This window comes from Balaenoptera acutorostrata, chromosome 1 (genome assembly GCF_949987535.1).
Source record: "Balaenoptera acutorostrata chromosome 1, mBalAcu1.1, whole genome shotgun sequence".
Lineage (NCBI taxonomy): Eukaryota > Metazoa > Chordata > Mammalia > Artiodactyla > Balaenopteridae > Balaenoptera > Balaenoptera acutorostrata.
In genome coordinates, this window is record NC_080064.1 from 21,741,787 (window position 1) to 21,769,713 (window position 27,927).

The following is a 27,927-nucleotide window of genomic DNA, read 5'->3' on the forward strand; positions in this document are numbered from 1 at the left end:
TATCATTTCACACCCACTAGGATGGCTATCATCAAAAAAACAGATAAGAAATACTGGTGAGGATGTGGGAAAACTGGAATCATACACTGCTGGTGGAAATGTAAAATAGTGCAGCTACATTGGAAAACAGTCTGGCAGTTCCTCAAAAAGAGTAATCATATGACCCAGCAAATCCACTCACAGGTACATACTCAAGAGAAATGAAAACATATGTCCACACAAAAAATCTGTACAAGAATGCTACAGCACCATTATTCATAACAGCCAAAAAGTAGTAACAACTGAAATGTCCATCAACTGATGAATAGATAAATAAAAGTGTTACATCCATACAATGGAGTACTGATACAAGCCTACAACATGATGAACGCTTGAAAACATTATGCTAAGTGAGAGAAGCCAATTACAAAAGACCACATATTGTATGACCGAATTTAATATGAAATGTCCAGAATGGGCAAATCCACAGACATAGGAAGTAGATTAATGGTTGTGTAGGGCATGGGGAGGGGGGAATGAGGAGTGACTGCTAATAGGTATGGGGTTTTTTTCTGGGGTGATAAAAATGTTCTGGAATTAAACAGTGGTGATGACAGCATAACCTTGTGAATATACTAAAAACCACTGAATTCCATACTTTAAATGGCTAAATTGTTTGGCATGTAAATTGTATTTCAATTTTAAAAATTAAAAAGAAATGTCTCGGGTTCGATCCCTGGTCCGGGAAGATCCCACATGCCGTGGAGCAACTAAGCCCATGTGCCACAACTACTGAGCCTATGCACCGCAACTACTGAAGCCTGCACACTCTAGGTCCTGCGTGCCGCAACTACTGAGCCCGCGTGCTGCAGCTACTGAAGCCCACGTGCCTAGAGCCCGTGCTCCGCAACAAGAGAAGCCACCGCAATGAGAAGCCCGAGCACCACAACGAAGAGTAGCCCTCACTCGCCGCAACTAGAGAAAGCCTGCGCACAGCAACAAAGACCCAACACAGCCAGAAATAAATAAATAAATAAATAAATAAATAATTTTTTAAAAAATGTCCACAAAAAGACTTGTACACAAATGTTCACAGCAGCTTAATTTGTAACAGCCCCAAACTGGAAACCACCCAAATGTCCAGCAACAGGTGAATGGATGAACAAATTAATATATTCATGTAATGCATTATTACTCAGCAACTAGTGAAACTTGCAACAACATGGATGAATCTCAAAATAATTATCCCAAATGAAAAACACCAGACCTTCGCCCCTTGTCAATGAGCACATACTGCATGATTATATAAAATTCCAGAAGATTTAAAATAATTTATAGTGATAGATAGCAGATCAGTGGTTGCCTATGGACTGGGGGTGTGGGGGGAGGCATCGGAGCAGGAGGGAGTGATTACAAAGGAGGAAAGATTTAGGGGTGATGAATATGTTCATTATCTTGACTATGGTGGTGGCTTTAATGGTATATACATATGCCAAAACTTATCAAATTTTATATTTTAAATGTATGGGGTTTATTGTATGCCAATAATATCTCAATAAAACTGTTGTAAAAATGAAACGAAAGCACTGTTAATTCAAGTATTTAAACTGCTGCAGTCTACAGGCTAGATAGTAATTTTAAATAAAAGTTACATTATTAATGGTTACTACCTGAGGCGATGCATCAATATGGTTACTACATGAGGTGATGTATCAATATGTGTTAACTGGCTTGATTGTGGTTAATCATTTCACAACATATACATGTATCAAATTATCATGTTGTATACCTTAATATATAAGATTTTTGTTTGTCAATTATATCTCAAAGCTTAAAAAATAAAAATAAATAAAAGCTACATTAACTGTTGAAAAAAATAACATTAGGGGAGGAGATAGGATATTAGAAAAAAGATTAGTCATGCATTAATAATTGTTGAAGTTAGGAAACAGATACACAGGGGTTCATTATACCATTTACTTTTATATATGCTTGAAATTTTGCATTAAAAAGTTTTTTTAGGGAATTCCCTGGCGGTCCAGTGGTTATGACTCCATGCTTTCACTGCCGAGGCCTGGGTTCAATCCCTGGTCAGGGAACTAAGATCCCACAAGCCTCGCAGTGAGGCCACCAAAAAAAAAAAAAGTTAAAAAAAATACTTTTCGAGTACCTCAATTAAAAAAAAAAACTCACCAAGACTCCCCATTTTACTTAAAAATAAAACTCCTTTATCAGTCCTACAAAGCTTTGAAATACCTTTGCTCTTAGTTCCTTCTATCTTGGAACTCTTTCCTCACCTCTTCATTTGGCTCATTCATTTTCATTCTTCAGTTTTGGTTTGTCACCTCCTCAGAGAAGCCTTTACTGACCATCTCTAAGTTCCTCTATTATCTCTATTATAGCACCCTATTTTATTCTCTTCCTAACATATCACAATCTTTCAATATTTTATTTATGTGTTTGTTTATTGTCTACCCAAGGCTTCTTAAACTGCATGAGAGCAGGGACCTTGCCTCTCATAGTAACTGAGTTGTATTCTTCGTACTTGGCACATAACAGATACTCAATAATTATTTGTTGAATGTTAAACTAATAACACAATATTGGGCATTATCTTACTGTTGAACATTTAATATATCAAAGCCTTGATATATTACAAACAGAGAGCCTACTGTTTGCAAGGCTTCAGGTAAAACATATGCATATCTGAAATGAGAGGATACGTGATATAATGTAAATTAAATAGAATTAAAATTTAAAAAAAAAAACTCTTCCAAAGGCTACTGAAAGCAGTAAATAAATATTATTTAAGAAGACTAATTTTTTTCCCCAGAGCCTTCATTTAGAAACAGAAATAAGTGTTCTGATATAGTACCTTCTCTAGATAAAGATGTATAAACAAAGGGGTCCCCCAAGGATTAATGCTGAAACCTATCACAAGTAACATTTTTAGAAATTATCTAGAAAAAACTGTCTAGTGAAATCTTCTCAGTTTGCAGATGATTCTAAAGCAGTAGCTAGAAGTATGATGGTACAAAGTTGTGTGTTGAGAAATGTGGAAAATAGCTTCCATGTAGACAAAAATAAGGTAATGCAGTAATGGAAAAATAATCCAAATTATAATTATCAGATGATGAGCTCTAAAGCTACCTGTTACAATACAAGAAAAGGGTTTCAGAGTCCCTGGACTTAAAGCTGAATACAGCTACAAAAAGGCAACAAAATGCTGGCTGTTATTACGAAAGCTTTGGAAACACAGAACACATTATCCTGCCCTTGTACAAACCAAAGCGTATCTGTGCCTAGAATAGAATGTGCAGTTGTGGCCATCATAGCACAAAAAAGGTAAAATAGATACACAAGGCCTAGAAAGGTATCCCAAAAGACCAAAGGACAGAGGAGCTTATGTATGCATACATATTTTTTAATATAGATATAGATATATAAAGGACACATTAGCATGAAACAAAAAGGGTGTGAAATGGTAGAGGCTGCATCAAATCTTAGAAGTTAAAATGTAGTTAGGGGCTTCCCTGGTGGCGCAGTGGTTGAGAATCTGCCTGCTAATGCAGGAGACACGGGTTCGAGCCCTGGTCTGGGAGGATCCCACATGCCGCGGAGCGGCTGGGCCCGTGAGCCACGGCTGCTGAGCCTGCGCTTCTGGAGCCTGTGCCCCGCGACGGGAGGGGCCGCGATAGTGAAAGGCCCGCGCACCGCGATGAAGAGCGGTCCCTGCACCGCGATGAAGAGTGGCCCCCACTTGCCGCAACTGGAGAAAGCCCTCGCACGAACCAAAGACCCAGCACAGCCAAAAATAAATAAATAAATAAATAAATAAATAAATAAATAAATAAATAAATAAATAAATAAATAAAAATTAAAAAAAAAATGTAGTTAGAAGTCTAAAGAAACAATAAAGTATATTGAAAAAAAAATTTTAAACCCAGGTTTTAGAATTAGAAAGACAGAAGTTTTATGTAGAAAAAGGGAAGGGAAGGGGTAAGAAGAAGGGAAAGGAAGTGGAGGGAGGAAAGAACTGAGTTCTAATCCCAGTAGGTTTAGCTGTGTGACAGTGCGCATGTTGCTTAATTTCTTTGAGCCTCGCTTTTCTCATCTGTAAATAACTAATTTGAAGGATTGCTATGAGGATAGAAATATGCACAATGCCTGACACATAGTATACACTTACTACTTTTATTAGGACTAATAAAAAGTAATAGTTTACTGCCCAATCCAGTGTATAAAGTAATAAAACTCATTACTCAGATGGGGAGTACAGAACGTAAGAAAAATAATTCAAAGATAGTCTAGATAAATTCATAGGCAACATTTCCATAAGAACCTCCTTCCTAAGAGAAATTATAAACTTTGGGCAACATAGCCCTAAATTTTGAAGTTGACATTTTCATCCCTTTCCCACAAGCAGCAGAATTCTGGGCTAGATAGATGACATATCCAACCAAACATGCCATTGATTGTCTTAATTTATGACAACTGTTAACATTACTTGAGCAATGGACTAAGTAATGATGTCATTTAATCCTTCTAAAATCCTTTGAGATATGCTCCATATTTTACAGTAAAATTAGCCAGGTCCCCATCTTTACAGATGAGAAAACTGAAGCTAAGAGAGTCATTGCCTAAGGGTACATACAGAGCTAGTAAGTGGAGGAGCCTACATTTGAAAACAGATGGACTGACTCCAGAATCTATACTCATAATCACAGAACTAACTGCCTCCTACTTTGCAAGAAATGTTGGGTGTTGGGTATGCAAGAATGAGGTGAGTGACGAAGGAGTGTACAGTCTGCTTGATGAGTCCAGCCCAGCCAAGGTCACACTGCCAGGTAGATACTCAGATTTAGGGTGGCCACAAGCATGAACACTGAAATAATAAGAACTGATTAATGAGGATGTGACAAACCTAATATAAGGGAAGCCTCGGACTTCCTTGGTGGCACAGTGGTTAAGAATTCGCCTGCCAATGCAGGGGACATGGGTTCGAGCGCTGGTCCAGGAAGATCCCACATGCCACAGAGCAACTAAGCCCGTGCACCACAACTACTGAGCCTGCACTCTAGAGCCCGCGAGCCACAACTACTGAGCCCACATGCCACAACTACTGAAGCCTGTGTGCCTAGAGCCCATGCTCCACAACAAGAGAAGCCACCACAATGAGAAGCCCGTGCACTACACCACAACAAAGAGTAGCTCCCACTTGCTGCAACTAGAGAAAACCTGCGCGCAGCAACAAAGACCCAACACAGCCAAAAATACATAAATTAAAAAAAAAAAAAAAAGTAGGGAAGCCTAAAAATCCCTAAACTGTGGTCTCAGCCATGGTAAACAAAGTGCAGAGAAAGAGGAAAAGATATCAAAATGCTAACTAGTGGGATTATGAACGATTCTTATTCTCTGCTTCATATTTTTTGAATTTGGCTTTTTTTTTTTAAACAAAGAGCACTCGTTATTTTCATAATTGGAAAAAGGCCAAAATAAAAATAAATCTGAGGAAACTTTCACGCTTTATTCACTTCTAATTGTGTAATTTGTTGCAATGATCATGTATTACTTTTGTAATTTCAAAGAGATTTTAAAAACAAATACATCTAGTATATTAGAAAAAGGAAGTAAATTACGTGCAAATACCAAAGCAAAAAAAAAAAAAAAAAAAAGGATGTGCTGTAAGAATTAGCAAATGAGCAGTTGTAGTTTGTTGGAAAGAACTCTAGATATGCACCAAAAGGCTCGGGTTGATACTGATATACACATCAACATGGATTAATCTCAAAAACTTTATGTTGAACAGAAGAATTCAGACACAAGCGTGCATATTGTATGAGTGAAGAACAGGAAAAATTAATATGTGAGGATAGAAATCACAACAGTGGTTGCCTATAAGATAGCAGGGACTGACTGGGAGAGGGTATGAGGGAACTTTGGAAGGTTATGGAAACATTCTATCTCTTGATTGGGTATTGGCCACACAGGTCTTTACATGTGTCAAAACGCATCTAATTATATACTTGCATTTTTATGCATTCCACTGTATGTAAATCTTACCTTAAAAAAAACTCATTAAAAAAAAAAAGACAGGGTTCAATCTCAAATCTGTTATTTATTAGTTGAGTGACTTTAAGGAAGTTACTTAACCTCTCTGAGCCTGTTTATCTGTATAAAATGTAGCTACTGGGAGTTCCCTGGTGGTCCAGTGGTTAAGACTCCGAGCTCTCAGAGCAGGGGGCCCGGATTCGATCCCTGGTCAGGGAACTAGATCCCAAATGCCACAACTAAAGATCCCGCATGCCGCAACTAAAAGATTCCCGCATGTCGCAAGGAAGACCCCACGTGCCGCAACTAAGACCCAGCGCAGCCAAATACATAAATAAATATATATTTTTAAAAATGTAGCATAACATAATTTATCTCAATGCTGGGGACTGACTGTAACAACACATATCACTGTGCTTTGCAAATTATCACCCAATGAATGTTGAAGGAACTTTAAAGGTAAAGAGGGGGCAAAGTTGGTCTTATACTTCTCATAATTCCACAAATGGCTTTGTTATCACTATTCTTTAAAGACTAGCAGTATTCTAAAAAGGGAAATTTACTTACAGTTCTCAATTGTGAATGGAAGGGAACATCATGTACATGACCTAAGACCTCCTTCTACACAGTTAAAAACAATTACTCAAGATACGATTTGAAGAAAGCTTTCTAGACTGAGGACTTGCTAGAACAATGGCATAATCACAGGAGAAAAAGGTCTCAATTCTAAATACGTGAGAGTAAAAGAATTGCTCATTACTTTACTATGTCAATTACAAAATTTAAATGTCCCCGTAAGCCACATCATAAATATGTGTGTAAGTATGTATGTGTGCATATACACACACATATTCACTCAAACTGGAACTGAGTTGAACCACTGCTTCTTCCCAAAAGGGCCTCTATATTCTAAAAATAAGAAACTTGGACTTCCCTGGTGGCGCAGTGGTTAGGAATCCGCCTGCCAATGCAGGGGACATGTCAAGCCCTGGTCCAGGAAGATCCCACATGCCGCGGAGCAACTAAGCCCATGCGCCAAAAACTACTGAGCCTGTGCTGTAGAGCCCGTGAGCCGCAACTACTGAGCCCGCGTACCGCAACTACTGAGGCCCATGCACCACAACTACTGAGGCCTGCGCGCCTAGAGCCCGTGCTCCACAATGAGAGAGGCCACTGCAGTGAGAAGCCCACACACCGCAACGAAGAGCAGCCCCCACGCGCCGCAACTAGAAAAAGCCCGCGCGCAGCAACGAAGACCCGATGCAGCCAAAAATAAATAAATAAAATAAATAAATTTAAAAGTAAGAAACTTAAACTGGTTCAACTAGAATTAATCTTATAACTAAGAGACTATGTCTCGAGCTTTTCCATATTTTACCAGAAAAGAAAAACATTTTGAAATGTAATATCATAGGCAAAGTTTAATAGCCTCTCCCATCAACCTCGAACTGTTTTTCTTTATTAGTGTATAGAAATCATGATGGAGACCAAAGTTTTCTGAGGTACTTCTATATCTGAACATTATTTCCTCTGCAAGCATTCAACAATTCTTGTTTCTATTCTTCTCTTTTCTAATTCAATTCTGTTTGGTTTCTAAGTTAAGAAGTGTGTCTCACTTGCATAAATGGTAACTATTCTGAGATACCATTCATAACTATACATTTGAATTCTCTAGAGTACTATTCATAACTTCAAATGGAACAGGAAAAAAAAACACTCATTCAACTTCACTTTAATGGTGACTAAGACATGAATGATTATGTTATATTGTAGAAGGCTGGCCAAAGGAGTGAAGTTCCCCAGTGTTACTACTAATCTGTCATCATTTTATGAATGCCCACTGGGACCAAGGACCACTGCCTTGACCAATCTACCTATCACAAAAAATACTGAGCTTAGAAAAACATGCTCATTAGCTAAACATGTTTTTTAGAGTTATAAAGTATCTATGTAGGAACACTAAAAGATATATTATATCTTAGCCATGAAGCTCAAAAGTTAGCTGAGAAGAATCCTGACAAGTCCTGGCAAGTTCTCTATAAAACCAATGCTGGTTATTCTTTAGGTGTTAAACAGCTTTTCTGAGAAAAGCTGAGTCTTTTATTCAAGGTAGTAATATTCTAGTAGTTCTTTACTCCACCTAATCAGTGGTGGAAACTGAATTTACAAAAATCTGTGTAAATAATTCAGCTGTCTGTACTGCTCTAATATATTTAAACCAAATAAAATAAAATTTAGACAGAAAAAAAATAATGGTGCTTTTTTAAGGCTGTCACCTCCTGATTTCCCTCATTTTTCTTTCTTATCCAAAAGTCAGAGACAAGAGACTGTATAACCAGAAAGAACGAATGAAAGGATAGTGCACACGTGAGGACATCTACACTTATTTCCCTCTATGAACCCACTACCCCTACCCTTGACATAGTTTTCAACAGGGAGCAAGTCTGCTCCCCAAAGGACATTTGACAATATCTGGAGACATTTTTGGTTGTCACAGCTGGGGTGGGGGTTGGGGGGGTGATACTAGGTAGTGGGTAAAGGTCAGGGATACTGCTAAATATCCTACAATGCAGAGCACAGCCTATCACAATACAGGATATTATCCAGCCCAAATGTCAACAGTACTGAGGATGAGAAACCCTACCCCAAGGCCCAACAAAGACCTACCTCTCAATAAATGTTTGCTGATCTGAACTGAAAAGTAAAGACCATGAACTGGAAGAAAGAGAAGCCTACAAGAATGAAGTAGAAGACAGAGGCTTAAATTAAACATTACGAGAATCTATTTTGCCTTTATTGGGACTTCCCTTGGCGGTTCGGTGGTTAAGACTCCTCGCTTCCAAAGCAGGAGGCACGGGTTCAACCCCTGGTCGGGGAACTAAGATCCCACGTGCCACATGGTCAAAAAAAAAAAAAAAACCCTTTATTGTGTGTTGCACACCAGTCATACAAAAATGAACAATACAGCCCAGCCCTTATGGAGCTCATTATTAGGTAGGGGAAAGAGTTTTATAATTTGTCTGATATCTGATTTGACAATATCTGATAAATGCTTTAATGAAGGAGAAGACATACAAGGGAGTCACTCAACTTTTCCTAGGAATGATTCATGGAACAGATGACATCTTAGTTCAGTTCTGAAGGATGACTAGGAAGCATCTTATTTCACAACTTATATGCCTCTTTTCAAACAAAGAGCCATTCATTTCTTCAGTCAGCAAAAACTATGGAACACCAATTATGTTCCATACATTGTGTTATGTGTTGGAGACACAGTCAAATTATAACTTTCTACTTCTTCCCTTGGCATTGCTGGTGCCCAGCAGCCTACCTCCCCAACCCAAATCCCCAAGAATTCTTTCAATTTAGCGACTGTCACCCCAACCAATCTTATTCATCAGTAAGGCCACTACCCAAGGATTAAATAAAACTTTCAGTTGCCTGTTGACAAGACTGTATTCAATCTGGCCTAGATCACAAAGTCAGGGTGGTTATGCTGGCAGAGTAACTAGCAATGAACTGACTATGGATCCAGATCTGCCAACTGTTGGATGTGTGCTGGTATCCTGGAAAGCTATTTTACTTTATAAAAAATCTGGGTCCTCTTCCACCCTACGCAATTCATGCCAGAACCAAGAGCAAATTAATCAACATATATTTATTGAACACCTACCATGTGCTTACCTCAATGGTTCTCAACCCTGGTTGTTTACTGACAAAGGAGTTCCCAGATATAATTTATTTTTTGATGGTAAATTCTGATGCAACAAGTCTGATGTCCTGGCCTTTAGGCATTGAAGAATACAAAAGAAGTATAAAATACAGTTCTTGTGCTGAAGAGCTTATCCACAGTCACAACAGAGTAACTTGTAATAGTATGTTTGTTCACTAATTTGTAACCCTTTTGCAATATTATCAATCCTTATGAAACAAAAGAAACTGAGGTAGTCTGGATAACAACTGCTCTTATTCCCCAGTCCAGTCACACACCAACTGCACCTGCAACTCCTGATACACTGTTCCATACCCCTTCTATCTCCCAGACAGTGAAAGTACCATTCTCAGGAACTATGGAGATAACCCAAGTAGGAAGATGAACTGAGACCCTCAAAAGAGGTGGTTGTTTGTCCTGAAGACCAGAATCTGTCAAATTCATGCCGTCAAAGGCCTTCTTTTAAAGAGAAGAAATAGAGGGACTTCCCTGGTGGTGCAGTGGTTAAGAATCCGCCTGCCAATGCAGGGGACATGGGTTCGAGCCCTGGTCCAGGAAGATCCCATACGCCACGGAGCAACTAAGCCCGTGCGCCACAACTACTGACACTGCGCTCTAGAGCCCGCGAGCCCCAACTACTGAGCCCACGTGTCACAACTACTGAAGCCTGCATGCCTAGAGCCCATGTTCCGCAACAAGAGAAGCCACCGCAATGAGAAGCTTGTGCACTGCACCGCAACAAAGACCCAACGCAGCCAAAAATCATTAAATAAATAAATTCATAGGAAAGAAAGGGAGGGAAGGAAAGAAGGGAGGGAGGGAAGAAACAGGGACTTCCCTGGTGGTCCAGTGGTTAAGAATCCGTCTTCCAATTCAGGGGACGCAGGTTCGGCCCCTGGTTGGGGAACTAAGATCCCACATGCCGTGGGGCAACTAAGCCCACGCACTCTAGAGCCCGTGTGCCACAACTAGAAAGCCTGAGCGCCGCAGCTACTGAGCCCGCACACTACAACTAGAGAAGACTGCACGCCGCAATGAAAGATCCCGCATGCCTCAACTAAGACCCGACACAGCCAAATGAATAAATAAATATTCTATAATAAATAAATAAAGAGAAGAAATAATTCTTTAACCTCCAACAATACCAGTCCACCTCACTCTATAGTTGAAGTGCCCAAGAAAAGCAAAGAGTACACTGAATTTTTGTAAATTTGCTCCTAGAGGTCCTTGGTCATTTAAAAAATCACCCAAATTCATAAGACTGGTAAACTCTAGTTTTTCAAATAGCATAAACTTGAAATAAAAAATACTCTAAATATATTTTAGTAAACTCCTTACTAAGATGAACAAATTGTGGAGGCTTAAAAAATTAAAAATTAAAAAATTTTGCTCTAAATCTCATCCAGCAGCAATGACCTCATACTAAAGACCACCTGGAAGGGAACATCAGCTTTAAAATTCTGCAAACATGAATCTACAGATCCTCACCTGATTCGTCTCTCTCTGAATTATATGGGAAAAGGTACAATTCTCTTAACTGCTGTACAAAAATTGATGAGCACAAGACCCTATAAATTACTTTTTAAAAAAAGAGGGCAGGGTGTCATTCAAACATCTAAAACAGGGCCCAATGATGGTATTAAAAGGTAAAATTTGGTACTTAAGGAAAAATGAATATTGGCATATATTAATTAGAATAAGACTGCCACATGAAAGAAAGAAAAAAATGTGTCTTCTACGTAATACTGTTTTTAGGATCCGTGACTTTAAAATTAGCTTGGTTTACAATATTTGTCCTTGTAATTGTTACTGTTATAAGTTTTATCCATAAAAGTCCACAATCCCTTAACTTCAATTCCAAAATCCAAAAGGCTATAAAAAACAAGTTTTTCATTATTCATTTGGCGGCAAATCCTGACATGAGGCTATGTATAGTATTTATTTATCCCAGTTGGTGTGAACATTCTGATGTTTTACTGAAGAAATAGTAATGCATTTGATTACAAGGTGCTGCCCCACACCTTTCTGGGATGTTACATAACATACAGTATACGTATCATATTCCTTTTCCAAAATTCAAAAAATTCTAATTTCAGGAGCACAACTGGCCCCAAGAACCTTTTTTTTTTTTTTGGCCCCAAGGTACTGTAGACTGGTATACTAATTAAGACTAAATCTTACATAGAAAATATAACTAATACTGAGAGTGAATGTAGATTTTACATGCAATAAACTCAGTGTCTTAACTATTCACACATACACAATCCGGTAAAATAAAGCATTATAAAGACTTAACAAACGTCAAAAAACGAACACACCATTACGTGTTTTTCAGGTGATGGGGACATTTGCATCATGCAATATCTAGATCAACTCCTCTTAGATTGAAATCCACTAATTTAAATCACAGTTTAAAAAAAAAACAAAAAACCCAAAGACTGCGATTGGTAATTATGTTGAAAGAATCATCCACTAATAAACAACATATTTGGTTCTGATTTTTTAAAAATTATCTCAGAAAGTTTAAGATTTAAAATTCTTTCATTCTAGAATACAACTTCTGAACGTTGAACAAATTACAACTGACTTTTTCTGTGAAAGCAGAGCCTTGGACAGGGGACAGCAAAAGAACAGTCCTTAAAGATATTTCAAAGGTAAGAAGAGTTTCACAGTTCTTTCCTTCCTTCTTCCTTCAGTTGCTGCTTTTCTGGTTTTAGAATTTCAAACAAAGAAATACATATTGGCTCCAATGCTAAGAAACGCCCTCTTTCTCAGCAACTTCCTCTTCCAATTTTCTTCCCTACCGTTGACATATGAGAACAATACACACAGCCGTCCTACCATTTTGATTAACAAAAAGCTCTGAGGCTTGGAAAAATTAAGGGCTGCAATTTATCTATAGTACCCACTCCAAGTCCACAATCTTCACTCATCTAGAAGTCAAATAACAGGGAGCACAAAGAAAGGAGTATTTCACTTAATCAAGAGGCCAGCTATTGAACCTTTCACCCCAGGAATCCAAAGACTTTGGATTGCACTAACAAATGGGAAATTTCTTCCATCCCAGGAAAACTTGGCCTTCTTAGGGAAGAGAAAAAGCTACTGGGCTAGCACCACACTGAACCAAGAGTCAAGTCTATGCACCAACAGTTGGTGAACTTTCTTCCACAGGCCATGCAGTCAGGATTCAAACTGAGTTCTCCGAGGTTCTAACCCACTTCAAAGTGACTTTTACAATTTAGTAACGGTCCTTTCCAACTCAGACTGAACAAAGGGGATGTACTTATAATTAACCATCCAGAGATCAAGACCCATCCTGTCTCCATGCCAGAAGTCAATTCAAGTGTCTGGGACCGGAACCTGCCCCCCATCTGTGACAAAGCAAACTTCCTTTAAGTGGACAATTCCCCCTTGCCCAGTGACTCTCAAAGGAAACATCTTAATGTTGGTAAGCTGTGTACCTTACTGTGTGACCTTGGGCAAGTTACTTAACTCCTCTGAAACTTAGTTTCCTTATGTGTAAATTCTCAAGTGAGGCTGTAAAAATTAAACAAGAACATATGCTTGACGCATAGTAGGAGCACCATAAATGTTCCCACTCCTCCTCCTCCTCCTCCTCCTCCTAACCCGCCTGAATTCTTTGGGGCCTAAATTTCAATCATAGCCCCAAAAGGCTCCAAGGATTCTTTCCTCTTCTCTGATTCTATGGAGAACTAACTGTATAAAACTTCCCCCATCTCAGAGGCTCTAGGATCCTGGAGGACCAAGACAACCGGACTCCACCTCATCATAGCCTAGGGTCCATCCAGAGCGTTCCTCAATGGGCCCCTTTAGCTAACTCTCCTCCTTACTCTGCAGACCATCTTGTACACACACGTACGTACACACACACACACACACACACACACACACACTCCTCTCCTCCACTCCGCAATTTAGGCCAGAGGTCTCAAAGACCACTTCAACGCCTTCATGGTCCAGATATGGAGACTGAGGCTCCGCCTGGAGAAGAACTTGCCCAAGACCTCAGACAACGTCTGGGATCCAACTCATGTACGTCTGCCTGCAAAGCCTTCGTTTTACAAATGGGTAAAACGAGGCCCAGAGAGGGAAGTGACTTGCCCAAGGTCACGCGGCGAGCTGGTGGAAGAGCTAGGTCAGCTTGGGACACTTTCGCAGCTTCACAGACTCGCGGGCCCCTCCAAGCCTCTGAGGGGATCTCCGGCACACCTCTCCCTGGGGAGGAGAGTGTATTGTAAGACACCACCCCGCGCTGACCGCTCACCGGGTCTCTGCCGGTCTACGGCAGGAGGCGCGGCACCCACTCCCCCAGGACCCTGCGCTGCTTGGGAGGGGCGGCCCGACCGGGCCCGGCGCCTCACGGCCGGGCCAGCCCGCGGGGACTTGATGCTCACCTGGTCTCGCGCGGTCGCCCTCAGCAATAGAGGGGCTGGCCGGCCGCCCTTCTCCGCACGGGGCCTGTTCTCGCCGGCCGCGTCGCGGGCTGCCACACAGCCAGAACCCCCTCAGCGCGCTACGCCCCCAGCCGCGCCAACCCGGCCCGCGTCCGCCATTACGCGATTGCCCGCCCCGGGACGCAGCCACACCCCGCCAACCGCCCTGATTGGCTCTCTGCCCCACCCGCCTGGGGCTTCCGGGCATTCCATTGGCCTGAGTAGAATGTCAGTTAAATAGGTACGCAAACGACGTACTCAAGGGTACTGTCCCGGGAGCTCCACCCGAGCTACTTCCGTAATCGGAGTAAACAGCAAGGGGCAAACCAAGTGAAGTGGGGGTGGATTTTAAACTAAACCAACTCCTAAATTCAAAGTAGGAAATTCCCACCTAAGAAAGTGTAAAAACGCGTACAAAGTGTATTGAGAGGCTAATTCGTTTTGTTAGAATTCAAATAACCAGTACCTTTGGTGGCAGGAAGGGGCCAAGCCTATGAACTTTCTGTGGACACCCCTAAAGTTGGTGGTAGTTTTATCCCTTCCCTCCCGGTCTCAGGCCGGGCAAAAAGTAGGGTGGGGAGAGTGAGTCATACGCTCCAGCCCGCTGCTAAAGGATCCGTCTGGGGCGAGTCCCGGGGTCCTGGGATTGGGAGCTGTTTCTGAAAGGCCAGGGTCAGGTGAGTTGGACCCTGGTTCAGCCGCCACCGCACTCTACGACCTCAGACAGCTCTCTGAACTTACCTGAGTCTCAGTTTGAACTGCAAAGTAGGAGCAGTCATATCTGCCTCGTGTCCTGAGGTATTTGTTAAGGATTCATGCATGAGTGTGTATATGAGCGCCTTGTCGATTATAGAAGGTTGCAGGCTGGGTATCAGTGTGACAAATTCACCTGTACCTCAGTTAGTTCTCTAGAGCAACTTTGTAAGGCAAATATTGTCCTCGTTTTGCAGAAGAGAAAACTGAAAACTCCATGACTTACCCTGAGTCACCCAGGGAATTTGAAACGACCCTGGGACTCAAACCTGTATCTTTTGGCTTCCATTCCCGTATTTCTCCCTTCCAGGTCTGGTGTCCCCTGAGAGAGACTTCCCTCCCCCAACCCCTTAGCATTCCAGGGAGGGACTTGAGGGTGCCAGGCCAGTCCCCCATCTCTCTGGTCACCATAAACTTAGGCACAGGCCACCCCCCAGCTATTGTTAATCACCAAGGTTCCTGGGAAAAGTGATCCTAGGGGTGCACCCGAGCTGTTTCTGGGGGCCTAGGAATCAGGAAGTGGGTAAGGGATGACAGGTGGTTCAGAAACCCAGGTAGAATCCAGAAGAAGGACGCAGAAGCTCCAAGAGGGTCAGTCTCCATTCCAGGACTTAAATCCATGTGTCTCTGCTCTCAGAACTGGGCTCTTTTCACCACAGAATTGTTTTCCTCAGAAGGGCTGCCTTGGCTATAATTCCTAGTCCTTTTCCCTCTCTGGAAAGGAAGGAAGCCAAAAAGGGAGTGGGAGGGAGAGCAGCCTAAGACTTTAGAAGGGCAGAAACTACCAAGTGGGTGGTGCCGACAAGGCCCCAGTGCCTGCTGAGTCAGTGACCTCCAGGCTCAAGTTGGGCAGTGTGGTCTGACAACCAATGACTATTTAAATCCTGACTGTGGCCACTGGGTGCTGGGAGGCAGCAGGTGCTATGCAGAGGTCAGTGACTTTAGGGGCAGACTGACCCAAGATTGAATCTAAGCTCCACTACTTTGTAGTTCTCAGCCTCACCTAAGTCTTCTCTGAAATGGGAACAACAGAGCGGTTGTGAGGATTCAATGAGTTAATTGTGGAATTAATGAGTCATGTGTGTAAAGTGCCTGATAGCTATTCATTCATGGATTCATCCATTCAGTAAAAAATTATTACACACCGACCATGTGTAGGGCAGCCTGCCAGTGGTGCAGCTACAATGGGGAGCAAAACAGACTCAGACCCTCATGGAACTTACAGTTTGATGAGGAAACAAGTTGTTAAACAAATGATCAGACAAATCAAAACACAGTTAGAAACCGTGATAAGGAACAAGAGGCAAAGTACAATGTGTTTATGAGAGTAAATGTCAGGGAATGGGGTGGGGACACAGGAAGCTTCCTGAAGAGGTGAGTTGGTGAGTGGGGGTTGACTAAGCAGCTGGTGGTTGGGAGAAGTGTTGCAGGCCAAGAGAAAGGGTGTGGAAGGCATCTAGGCCAAGGGGGATAGTGGCATTGGGGAGGGAGGGCGGAGCTGTTGCTCAGAGCCTAAACAAATAAGGTGTTACAGGGGAGGGAACCGGCCTTGAAAGTGAGGCAGTTCTCCAAGGGTCTCTGTTCTTTTCTGATAGTCCCTGCTTTGAGGCCAACCCACCTGGGTTTGAATCTTGGTTCTGCCATCTCACCTTGGACTGTATGACCTTAAGCAGTCACCACACGTCTGTGCCTCAGCTAATCTTCTGAGAAATGGGAATAGTGATAGAAGGGCATAAGGTGGAGAGTGAGGATTCAGTGTGGAAATGTGTATAAAACATTCTGACGCATAAAAGTCACTCCATAAATGATGCTTGGTCTTCGCAGCATGGAAGGAGGTGAGCCTGAGGCAGCAGATACATTTGGAGATGTATTTGGGAGGGAGCTGATATAAGCACCTGTGCACTGGGCAAGTTGTCATCTGACCTTAATTGTCATAGAAGACTTTGGAGTCAGGCAAGCCTGGGTTCAAACCACATCTATACCAATTCCTAGCAGTGTGACCTTGGGCAGGTGACTTCACCTCTCTGAGCCTCAGTTTCCTTATCTGTAAACTGGGGATCATAATTGCTTCTATTTCCCAGAGCTGTGAAGATTAAATGAGATAATAAATGTGAAGTAGCTAGCACAGTAGTTGGCACATAAGTAGCAGTTGTTGAATGTTCACCTTAATAATAGTTATTATTATTATTGATGTCAGCAGTTACTACCCATACTAGATAAGATTCTGGGGCTTTGCTTGAAGGTTGTCTGGCAACAGGAGCCTTCGTTTCTCCTTTTAGGCAATGGAGATAGGTTGCTTTCAGAGGGAGTGGTGCTGTGCATCTTAATACTGGGAATTCCCTGATGGTCCAGTGGTTAGGACTCCGCGCTTTCACTGCCGAGGGCTTGGGTTCAATCCCTGGTCAGAGAACTAAGATCCCACAAGCCGCACGGCATTGCCAATAAGCACTAACATTGAGCATTTGCTATGTGTCAGCCATGTGCTAAGTGTTTTATAGATATTAACTCATAAATTCTTACAGCAGTCCTATAAATTAGGTCCTGTTATTATCATCATTTTACAAATGAGATAAAGGAAGCACAGAGAGGTTAAGTGACTTGCCCAAGGCCAGCCAGTCAAGAAGCAGCATGGCTGGAGTTTAAACCCAACCTTGGAACTTGAGAGGGCTTGCTGGTCTTGAGGGGCAAGCCCTCCCTCTACTACCCAAGGAGTTATCACCTGGAACGATGAAATAATTCATTGCCCATAAATCCCAGGTTCTGAAGACCAAGCCCCATTCCTTTCCCCCCAATTCTAAAAAATCACCCCTGCCTGTTTCCTGTCCCCTGAGGCTGATAAGATCAGGGAACAGAACTTCTCCCTCTGCAAGGGGAAGCAAAAAGACATGTAGAGTCACCAGAACTGGGTTTGAGTCCCAACTGTGCCACTTAATGGTTCTGTCTTAGCCAAGTCACACCCTCTCTCTGAGCCTCAGTTTCCTTATCTATAAAATAGGGATGATAATAGCTCTGCCTACAGGGCTGTTGTGAGGAGCAGAAAAAACAAGTCCTGCATAAACTATAAAGTGCTCTCAGCACAAGCCTTCCTCTCCTGTTGCTATGGGGATGGCAAGCACTCCAGGAAAGCAGCTGAAGCCAGTATAGCGAATAGCAGGAAAATTGCCATCTCTGGAAACAGTCCTGGATTCGAGTCCCAGAACTCCCTTTTATGCCTGAGTGACCTTGGGGAAGTCTTAGCCTCGGTTTTCTCATCTATAAAATAGAGTGAATAATACTGATCTTGTAGGGCTGGAGACAAAACATAGTGAAAGAATGCATAAAAAGCCATGAGCCAATGCCTGGTACAGAGCTGGCAGAGCACAGTCGGCTAAGGGATTCTAGGGATTCAGAGCAGAGGGACCAAGGAGAATCACCCTGACCGCTCCACACCACCCCTGCCTGAGGGCAAGAGGGTGGAGAGTACTGTGCTCAGAGCCAGAAAGGACTCCAGCCACTGCCCTGCCTCTGGCATCCTCAGCTCTGGCTGGGTCCACTGCATCTCTCTCTCTCTCTCTCTCTCTCTCTCTCTCTTTCTCTCTCTCTCTCTCTCTCTCCCCCCTTCTCGTCAAACAAGTTCTTCTCCACTGAGTAATCCCAGGGGGCCGCCGAACCTCAGTTCCAGCCAAGCTTGCAGGCTTTCCCCGCCTCCACATCCTGAATCCACAGCCTTTGCATTTGCCATTCCTTCCACCTGGAATGCTCTCTCCTCCCGGAGCGACTTTGATGGGGAAGGTGGGGGGCGGTGCTGGAGGGAAAGGATCTGGAATGATGCTCCCCCACCACCTCACTCCCCTTTCCTGCATCTCCCACACTGCAAGCCTGACCTCCCCCCTCCCAGCGTGGGGGACGAGGCAGCGTTGGGAGGGGTAGGGGAAGGGGGAGGGCTCAGTGAAGGGCCCTCTATGGGGTTTTTCACCTGCTCAGAAGAGGCAGACAGAAATGAAAGCTCTAGAAAAACGCCTGCCGCTCTGCTCCCGAGGCCCCAGCTCGGTGAAGCCTCCCTGCCTTCCCACTGTGCCATCTTCTCTCCCTCCCCCTCCTCCTGCAGGCAGGTGCCACACAGTCAAGGAACATGTGTGGGTGGCAGGCCAGAAAGACTTGAGTTCAAATCCCATTCCTGCTGCTTACCCAGTGAGTGGCCTTAGCAAGCTGCTTGGCCTGCTTACACCTGATTTCTTTGTAAAAGGACACAACAATCCCTTCTTCTGAGGCTGCTGTGAGGACTAAGTAAGATGCCAGATGAAAGTGCCGGGGCACAACCAAAGCACTCAGCAATGGAGATAATAACAATGATGGCAAACACACCCAGTGCCCATGTGTGCCTGGTACAGCTCTCAGTACCTTGCATATATTAGCCTATTTAATTCCTGGTGAGGTGGATACCATTACTATCCCCATTTTACAGATGAGGACACTGAGGCACAGAGAGGTTCTATAACTTACACAAGGCCACACAGGCAACGAGAAGCAGAGCTTATTTCTGTTCTTACCCATCATACTATGATGCTCTCAGTGGTAGTTTTATTTGCTTTTATCTGTACTGACTCTATGCCCTCAGTAAGTACATGTTATTCTTTTTTTCCTCCCACCTTCAAAATCCTGCCTGAATTTTCCCTCCTTTGTTACATCTTCCAGTCTATTCATTTAATGAGCATCTATTGCTGACTGCTCTGGCCAGGCCTGGGCAGGGCACTGGGGACCCAGGGATCAATCCACTCAGTCTCTGCCTCGAGTGGCTCCCAATCTGGTGAGGGAGAAAACACATACATAAAAATTACAGTAAAAGAGGAAGACACCAATTGCAGCAGGAGCTGTGAGCTCACAGAAGCATAGAACTTAACTGGAGGATTGGGGCAGGCTTACCAGAAGAGGAGTCATTTGAGTGGGGTCTTGAAGGGTGAGTAGGAGTTCCTCAGACAGTTATGAAGTAGAGACATAGAATATGATGTATAGTGCAGACCCTGCAAGGGAGAGTGAGTCAATAAAGGCTAGAGAATAACATGCTGGGGTCAGTTCTATGCCAGGTCTTGTACTGGGTGCTGCAGATACAGAGGTGGAAAGAAATTAACTGGGCCCCCAGGGAGCTTACAGACTTGGCGTCAGGGATGGAAAGCAACAAGTAAAGCAAAAATAGCAATATTAAAGAAAAATCCAGAGGGGCTTTGGGACTACCAAAAAAGAGACCTAAACTTGTCAGTGGGTCAGTGAAGGCTTCCTGGAGGAGTAGTTGATGTCTAGGCTGAGATTAAAAGATCAGAGCCAGATTATGTCACCTACCACCACCCCAGCCCATACGTAAACTCAACATAAAAACAAAACCAACTGTAAAATGAGAGTAAGGAACTCCAATAAACTTCAGATTTTCCCCATGTATACTATTTTTTTTTAAAATTTTTTTATAGCTACTTTATTTATTTATTTATTTATTTTTGGCTGTGTTGGGTCTTCGGTTCGTGCGAGGGCTTTCTCTAGTTGCGGCAAGTGGGGGCCACTCTTCATCGCGGTGCGGGGACCGCTCTTCATCGCGGTGCGCGGGCCTTTCACTATTGCGGCCCCTCCCGTTGCGGGGCACAGGCTCCAGACGCGCAGGCTCAGTAGTTGTGGCTCACGGGCCCAGGTGCTCCGTGGCATGTGGGATCTTCCCAGACCAGGGCTCGAACCCGTGTCCCCTGCATTAGCAGGCAGATTCTCAACCACTGCGCCACCAGGGAAGCCCCCCATGTATACTATTTAAATGTTTTTTAAATTATCAAACATCAAATTATTTTTTTTAAATAATGTTTTTAGTGCCCCTCCTTTGCTGGTGTTCTAAATACGTGTTGCTCTGCTCATTGGGTAATCTGACGGGGTGACAGGCCAGAGGGAGTCAGCCAGGGGAGAGTTGGGGAGGGTGTGGCAGGCAGGGGGAATTTCGTGTAAGTACAAAGGCCCAGAGGCAAGAGAAAAGATGGCATGTTGGGGAAAAGAGGAAATCCTTTGATGAGAGCTGGCAAATGGGACGAGGTAGGGACGGAGAATCGCACTGGATTCTAAGGGTGCTGGGGAGGCACGGAAGGGTTTTAGCTGGATGTGCCATGATCACATGTCCCTTTTGCAACATCATTCTGAGTATTGCTAGAGACCTTTTTGTGGTTTGAATTCATTCATGCAAGAGACACCAAGTACCCACTATGTTTCAAGCACTGACCCAGATGCTGGGGCTGCAAGAGATAATTAATTAAGGGTTCTGCAGACAGAGCAAGATGTGGCAGGGACATTGAGTGCCGCTTCTACAGAGCGGTCTGAGTGTGAAAGGGTATGGCTTTCACAAAAAGAAAGCCAAGCCCTGTGCTGGACAACGAAGCAGTGAGGTGGGAGATGGCACTCAGGGAACCTGCAGGGTACTTGCGGTGGAGAGACCGACGACTCCTAGGAGAGAAGAAGGAAGGAATGAAAGCAGGAGTAGAGGCAATGGGTTAGGGGTGGAAAATCCTGATCCTGTAACCTCCCTAGAAGGTGGCCAAGTGGGCAGAGGGGCAGAGGGGCAGAGTCCCTGGCCAACCCCATCAGCACCCCCATGCTTTCTTAGCCCTGCTGAGCCTTGCAGCTTGTCTCCTCCTGGCTCCAGAAGTCAGACCAAACCCTGAAGGAGAACAGAGGCGGGTGAGGAGGGGGCGGGCGGGAAACAAGCCCAGGCCTCTCACCCCAGCAGGGCCTTCCTTCCCAGTGGCTGGAGCCAACCCTGCTGAGGAGCCAGAGGTTACAGGGGAGGATTAAGGAATTGGTTGCTTTTTTACCCAAATTGTGGCTGCATTTCTCTCTCTTTCTTTCTCTCTCTCTCTCTCTTTTTTTTTTTTTTAAGAAAGAAAAATGTTCCTGTACACGCACCCGGAGGCTTTTGCAGGAGGCGGCTATTGGAGAACCAGGAAAACAAGCCAAGAAACAAGAGAGAGGAAAAAGACCACGCCTCGCTTGGCAGATTCCTAATGGCCCAGGAGACCTGAGGCTTTACAGTGGGAGGCCGGTGGGGGCTGGCTCGGGTGGGAGGGAAGGGCAGGCCGAAGGACAGCCACTTGCTGGCCAGTGACCTTGGGCGGGATGCTGCCTGCTTCCCTCTGGTGAGAATGGGGAGGAGGGGGCAGGGGCAGGGCTGGCTGGCTGAGGTCACAGGAAGGCCTCTTCCAGCCTGAAACGCGATCTCGGGATGTGGGGCCTGCCAACCTGCAGCGACCCTGGGCCAGCAGAGATGAAAGGCTGCCTGTCCCCAGCTTCCGGACCCCCGAGGCCCCAGTGCCTCCAACTTGAAGGGCAGCAAAGCTGCTGCAGCTGGCTGAAGCCAGTTGCTGGGCTCTCCCCCCCCCCCCCCACCTGATGTCATCCAACCCTCCCTTCCCTGTTTTGCAGAGGACACTCAGGCCCAGAGAGGGCTGGTGGCCTGCCCGAGGTCACACAGCAAGTTGGAGGCTGAGCCAGGACTCGCCACAAAGTCTTTGGACTCCAAGTCCAGGCCTCATTCCCTTTCCCCGAAACTTGGCTGCCTGGGGGCTTACCCTGGGGAGTTGGAGAGACCCAGGGTTAGGGAGGACAGTTGGGAGCTGTGTCTGTTTGAAGTCACGACTTAATGTTGATTAAAGTGCCTTTTCTTTTTTTTTTTTTAAACAAAAAGAACGTTCCCAGCCCTTGCCATGAGCCTGGACTTGCTCTGCTGGCAGGGGAAGGAATGCAGCTCTGGCCGCCACAGCTGCTGGTGGCCAGCTGCGGCCTCAGCTCCTGCCGCTCCCACCCCAGCAGGCAAAGGGACAAAGGCCTCTTCTCAGCCTGTCCCCTCCAGCCCCCTGGATCAGTGGGGGCAGAGCAACAATCAGGAGGCTCTGTCACTGACCAGCTAAGTCACTGTTCCTCTCTGGGCCTTAGTGCCCTTTCTGGAAAATGGGGGCAGAGTATCTGCCTGACCTACTTCTCAGCACCATTTTGAGGTTTCAAAGAGGTAAAGTTACAGAAATACAGACCTCTCAGCACCTTCTTCTGCCTGAGGGTCAGCCTACTCAGAAACCCCTCTGCCTCAAATGCCCCTCCCTACCTCACGCTTCACCTGGCCAGCCCCAGCTTGCTCAGCTCAGCTCAGCCGGACCATCCCTCGCTCTGGGGAGCCCTCCCTCACCTCCAGACCGTGATGCTCCTTCAAGGTATTTATCACTGTTGTAATTAAATAATTAATTGTGTAATTGGATCTGTCTCCCCACTAAAATGTGAATTCTGTAATAATAGCTGACAAAAAAGGCTTACCCAGTGCCGGAGACTTTCCATGTACTAACCCATTTAATCCCTGTGCCAGGTACGATTAGTTTTCCCATTTTACAGATGAGGAAACTAAGACAATGAGAGATTTAGTAAATAACCTGAAGTCATAGCAAGCTGGAGGCTGAGCCAGGACTCAAGACAAAGAAGTTGCAGAACCAGGATTCAAATCCAGACCCCAGGCTGCCCCACTAGTCAGGCAGATTCAGCTTGTTCCTTGTCCATCCCGGCTCCCAGAACATCTGGCATACAGTAAGTGCTCCATATACATTGGGTGAATGAGGACACAAACGGGTTATGAATATACACATGAGTATTTGGAGAAGACTAAAGCACCTTCCAGGAGAGAGTTTTGCAGGTGCCATGTGTAGAGCCATGGTGATGGGAGGGGGTACCCAATATATTGTTATAGACCAGTTATTGGGCTTCTTTCTCGAACATACAGGCCAAAAACCTGAGACATCATCTCTGATTCCTCCTTCCACTTCATCTGCCAGAGCCATTCAGTCCCCCGGTTCTGCTCAATGTCTCCCAGTGTACCCCTTCTTCTCCATCCTTCAACCCCCATCTTTTCCTTGGATTTTTATAGCAACTCTTACACAGGTTTCTCTGTCTCTAATTTCTCCTCCTTCAAAGTGGGCCTCTAAAAACAGAAAGCTAATTGTGGGTGCTACCCCTCTTCACCACCTCCCTCACTAATGAACCTTCCGTGGCTCCTCTTTGCTCTCTGGATAAAGCCCACCCTCCTCACCAAGGCTTCTACCACCCAACTCCTGCCTCCACCTGTCCGGTCTCACTTCCTGCCCCTCTCCTCCACGTGTCCTTTGCCCAAGCCACTCTATGCAGTAGAAGTTAAGAGCATGGAAGAAGACAGACCTGGGTTCGAGTCTGAATTTTGCCACTTACTAGATGTGGAAGTTTGTAAACAAATCAGTTCCCTTCTATAAGCCTCAGTTCCCACATCTGGGAAAATGGGCATAATTATGATACCTCTTCATAGAGTCAGTGTAAGGATTAAATGAATACATACAGTGCTGAGCACAGCACCCGACATGCCCAATAGTTCCTGTAATTCTTATCCTTTCCTCTGCTACAAAGAGCATTTCTTTTATTTTTTATTATTTATTTTTATTTATTTTTAATTTTTGGCTGCGCTGGGTCTTTGTTGCTGCGGGCTTTCTCTGGTTGCGGCGAGTTGGGGCTACTCTTCATTGCGGTGCGCGGGCTTCTCACTGCGGTGTCTTCTCTTGTTGCGGAGCACGGGCTCTAGGCACGCGGGCTTCAGTAGTTGTGGCACGTGGGCTCAGTAGTTGTGGCTCGCGGGCTCTAGAGCGCAGGCTCAGTAGTTGTGGTGCACAGGCTTAGTTGCTCCGCGGCATGTGGGATCTTCCCGGACCAGGGCTCAAACCCATGTCCCCTTCATTAGCAGGCGGATTCTTAACCACTGTGCCACCAGGGAAGCCCAAGAGCATTTCTTACTGTCAGTCTTACTATTCTTTATGACCCAGCTCAAATGTCACCTCTTGGAGGAAATTTTTCTTGATATTCACACTCTGTTCCCTAAGTGAAATCAGTCTCACTTTCCAGACTCGCTTGCACTTTGCACCTCTGTAAAGCACTTGTAATATTGTTGTTGCACTCTTTCCCCCATTACCGCAAGAGTTCCAGGAGAGCAGGAGCAATACATTCTTTTTTTTTTTTTTTAATAAATTTATTTATTTTTATTTATTTATTTTTGGCTGCATTGGGTCTTCGTTGCTGTGCGCCGGCTTTCTCTAGTTGCGGCGAGCAGGGGTACTCTTTGTTGCAGTGCACGAGCTTCTCATTGCGGTGGCTTCTCTTGTTGCGGAGCACGGGCTCTAGGTGCGCAGGCTTCAACATTTGTGGCTCACAGGCTCTAGAGCACAGGCTCAGTAGTTGTGGCGCACGGGCTTAGTTGCTCCGCGGCATGTGGGATCTTCCCGGACCAGGGCTCGAACCTGTGTCCCCTGCATTTGCAGGCGGGTTCTTAACCACTGCGCCACCAGGGAAGCCCAAAACAATACATTCTTAACTCTAGCCCATGCCTGGCATGCAGCAGGTGCTCAAACAGTGTTGGTAGAATTGAATGGAGTCACCACTTTCAGTGCTTTTCTTGAGCGCCTTGCAGGGAGGGGGCCTGAGGGATGCTGGGACCTGGTTGCCTGGGTCCCACTCCAGCTCTGGTGTGGGGTATGTGTGTGGGGTATGTGTGTGGGAGTGGAAGTGGGTAGAAGAAACCCCTGACCTCTGGGCTCACTCTTCTGGCTGGGACTCTTCAGTCCTCTGAGGGAGGAAGAGGAGGTGAGGAGGTCCAGGTGCTGAGCAGGGGTGAGGTAGGGCTATAACAGGAGCTGGCGCGTGGGTGGGAGCTGGGAGACTCCAGCTGCTCTAAGACCAGGGCTGGGCCCGCCAGGACAGGGCCTCATAGCCCAAGTTGCCACCTGCCATGCCCCGCCTCATCCTGGCACCTGGCTTAAGTGACTTTTCAGGTTGTAAAACTACATCTTGATTTGCAAGGAAGCAGAATCCAAGCCTGGCCTTGTCTGGTTGCTGAGCAGGGAGGAAGGGGAGTGTTCCCTTTTATTCTCCTTTTTGTGTTGGCAACCCCTTGCAATCCTGGGCACATCAAAGAAGGTAGTACTCTTTGTAAACCCAGGTTAAGGTCACATTATCCCCAACTGTTGCTTCAGTTGCTGCTCCTGTCACTACCCCTATTTAAATGCTTCTCTCACTGCTTAGTACCCTCAGGATAAAGTCCCGACTCCTAACACAACGCAGAAAGTCCTGGGTAGTCTGGGCCCTGCCTCCTCGTGGACTTTCTCTCGCTTCCCTCTCCCCCTGCCTCCACATCTTCTGGCCCTTTCTCAGTTCTCTCAAGCACACCTTGCCCCTTCCTCTGGGTCTTCACACATACTGTTTTCTCTGTCTCAAAGGCTTTTCCCCATCACCTGATAATTATGTTTTATGTTGAGTGCTTTTGATGCCTAAGAAATCTTTGCCTATCCCAAGATCATGAAGATATTGCCATATGTGTTCTTCTAGAAGTTTACAGTGTTAGGTTTCACATTTAGGTCCATGTTTCATTGTGGATTAATTTTTGTGCGTTGTCAGATAGAGGCTGAGACTCATTCCCACTTTAATTCCTACTCATTCTTGACAGTTCAGCTTATCCCTCACCTCCTTTGAGAAGCCTTCCTTGACTGCTCCCAGACTAGATCAGTTCCTCCCACTCCACAGCCCATAGCACCCTGTACTTTATTGTAGCACTTGTCACAATTGTAATTAAACAATTATTTGTGTAATTATTTGTTTAACATCTCATCTCCTCTTGTATACTGTAGCTCTCTGAACTCAATGTTTGTGACGGTCTTCTTAAAAAACTTTGTACTGAAATATACATTCAGAAAACTGCACATATCAAAATATATAGCTTGATGGATTTTCACAGACTGAACACACTATATAACTGGTACCCAGATCAAGATGCAGACCATTATGATGCTAAACATTTTCTGTACCCAGGAGTCCCCCTCATGTCCCTTCCAGCTATGGCTGTCTTTTTTTACCCTTATATTCTTAGCACCCAGCACAGAGCTAGGCATTATTAAGCTCTCAGAAAAACCAAAAAAATCCCAACTCTTTGTTGAATGAATGAATTAGTTGATGACGCTTAATTCTTCTTCAAAGAACTAGACGTGGAATCCAATTTTGGCTCTAGGTCTAGCTCAGTGTGACCTTGAGGAGGTCCCTCTGCTTTCTGGGTCTCAGGTTGCTTGTTTACAAAATGGGTTGGGGGGATGATGGAGGGAGTTTGGATAATAATCCCTTTGGGCCTTTTCCAGATATGGCATTTGGGGCAGAATTAGCCCCCTTAGGTTCTGACAATACATTGTCAGGAACTATTTTGGTTTCCTGCCTGGAAATGAGGACCTGGTAGGATTAGAAACTATATCCACGTAGAGCATCAGGAGCCTGGGCCTAAGAGTCAGAGAACGTAGGTTTGAGTCTTGGCCTGGCCTCTGGGTGACCTTGGGCAAGTCCCTTCCCTTCCCTGGGTCTCCTTGGTTTCTTCCCTTAAAATGCAGGGTAGGTTGACCTCAAAAGCTTGACGAACAGTGATGCTGGCTCCAGGCCTCTGAGCACCAAGTTTCTGTTCCTGGAGCACGGGAAACTGGCTCTGGGCTCCTCCCTGCCAGGCACTGTGCGGGGAGAGGAAAGCGCTCAATGTGATAACCACCCTGCAAAGGGAACTCGCAGTCTGGCCAGGGGGACCCAATGTTCAGCCAGGAACCGAATGGAAAATGGGCTGATGGTCCAAGTGATTCTCTACGTGTGGGGCTGAAGGGAGAGGAGCTGGAGTGTTCCAAGTAGGGGTAGGAGACCTGGCAGTGGGGGTTGGGAGAAGACAGAGATGGCTTCCTGGGGGAGAAGCCTTTGGAAATTGGCAGGGCAGCCCAGGGGCGCTTCCCAGAGATGGGAGGAGGCAGGAAGGAGGAAATTGGGTCCAGGTGACCACAGAGCAGCAACTTGGCCAGGGAGTAGGAGAGGCGGGAGCTTGGGCAGCCGCCCCACAGCTGAGCCTTGAAGGGGAAGCGGGGGCTGCTGCCTCTGCCTTGGCCTTGGGAAAGCGCCATCTTCTCA

General features: G+C 45.0%; 1 protein-coding gene across 2 annotated transcripts in view; it reads right to left on the reverse strand.

Moving 5' to 3' along the window:
* The window catches only part of WASF2 (WASP family member 2), a 70,758-nt gene extending 56,406 nt beyond the window's left edge, over nt 1-14,352 (reverse strand). Inside the window, exons 1-2 of one of the 2 annotated variants that reach the window (XM_057551672.1) lie at nt 14,158-14,352; nt 13,865-13,978 (exon numbers count right to left, since the gene is read on the reverse strand). The gene's annotated coding sequence lies outside the window, so the exon portion shown is untranslated. The remainder of the gene's footprint in view (nt 1-13,864; nt 13,979-14,157) is intronic. The other variant, XM_057551668.1, reaches the window with a different exon arrangement.
* Nucleotides 14,353-27,927: the final 13,575 nt, after the last annotated feature.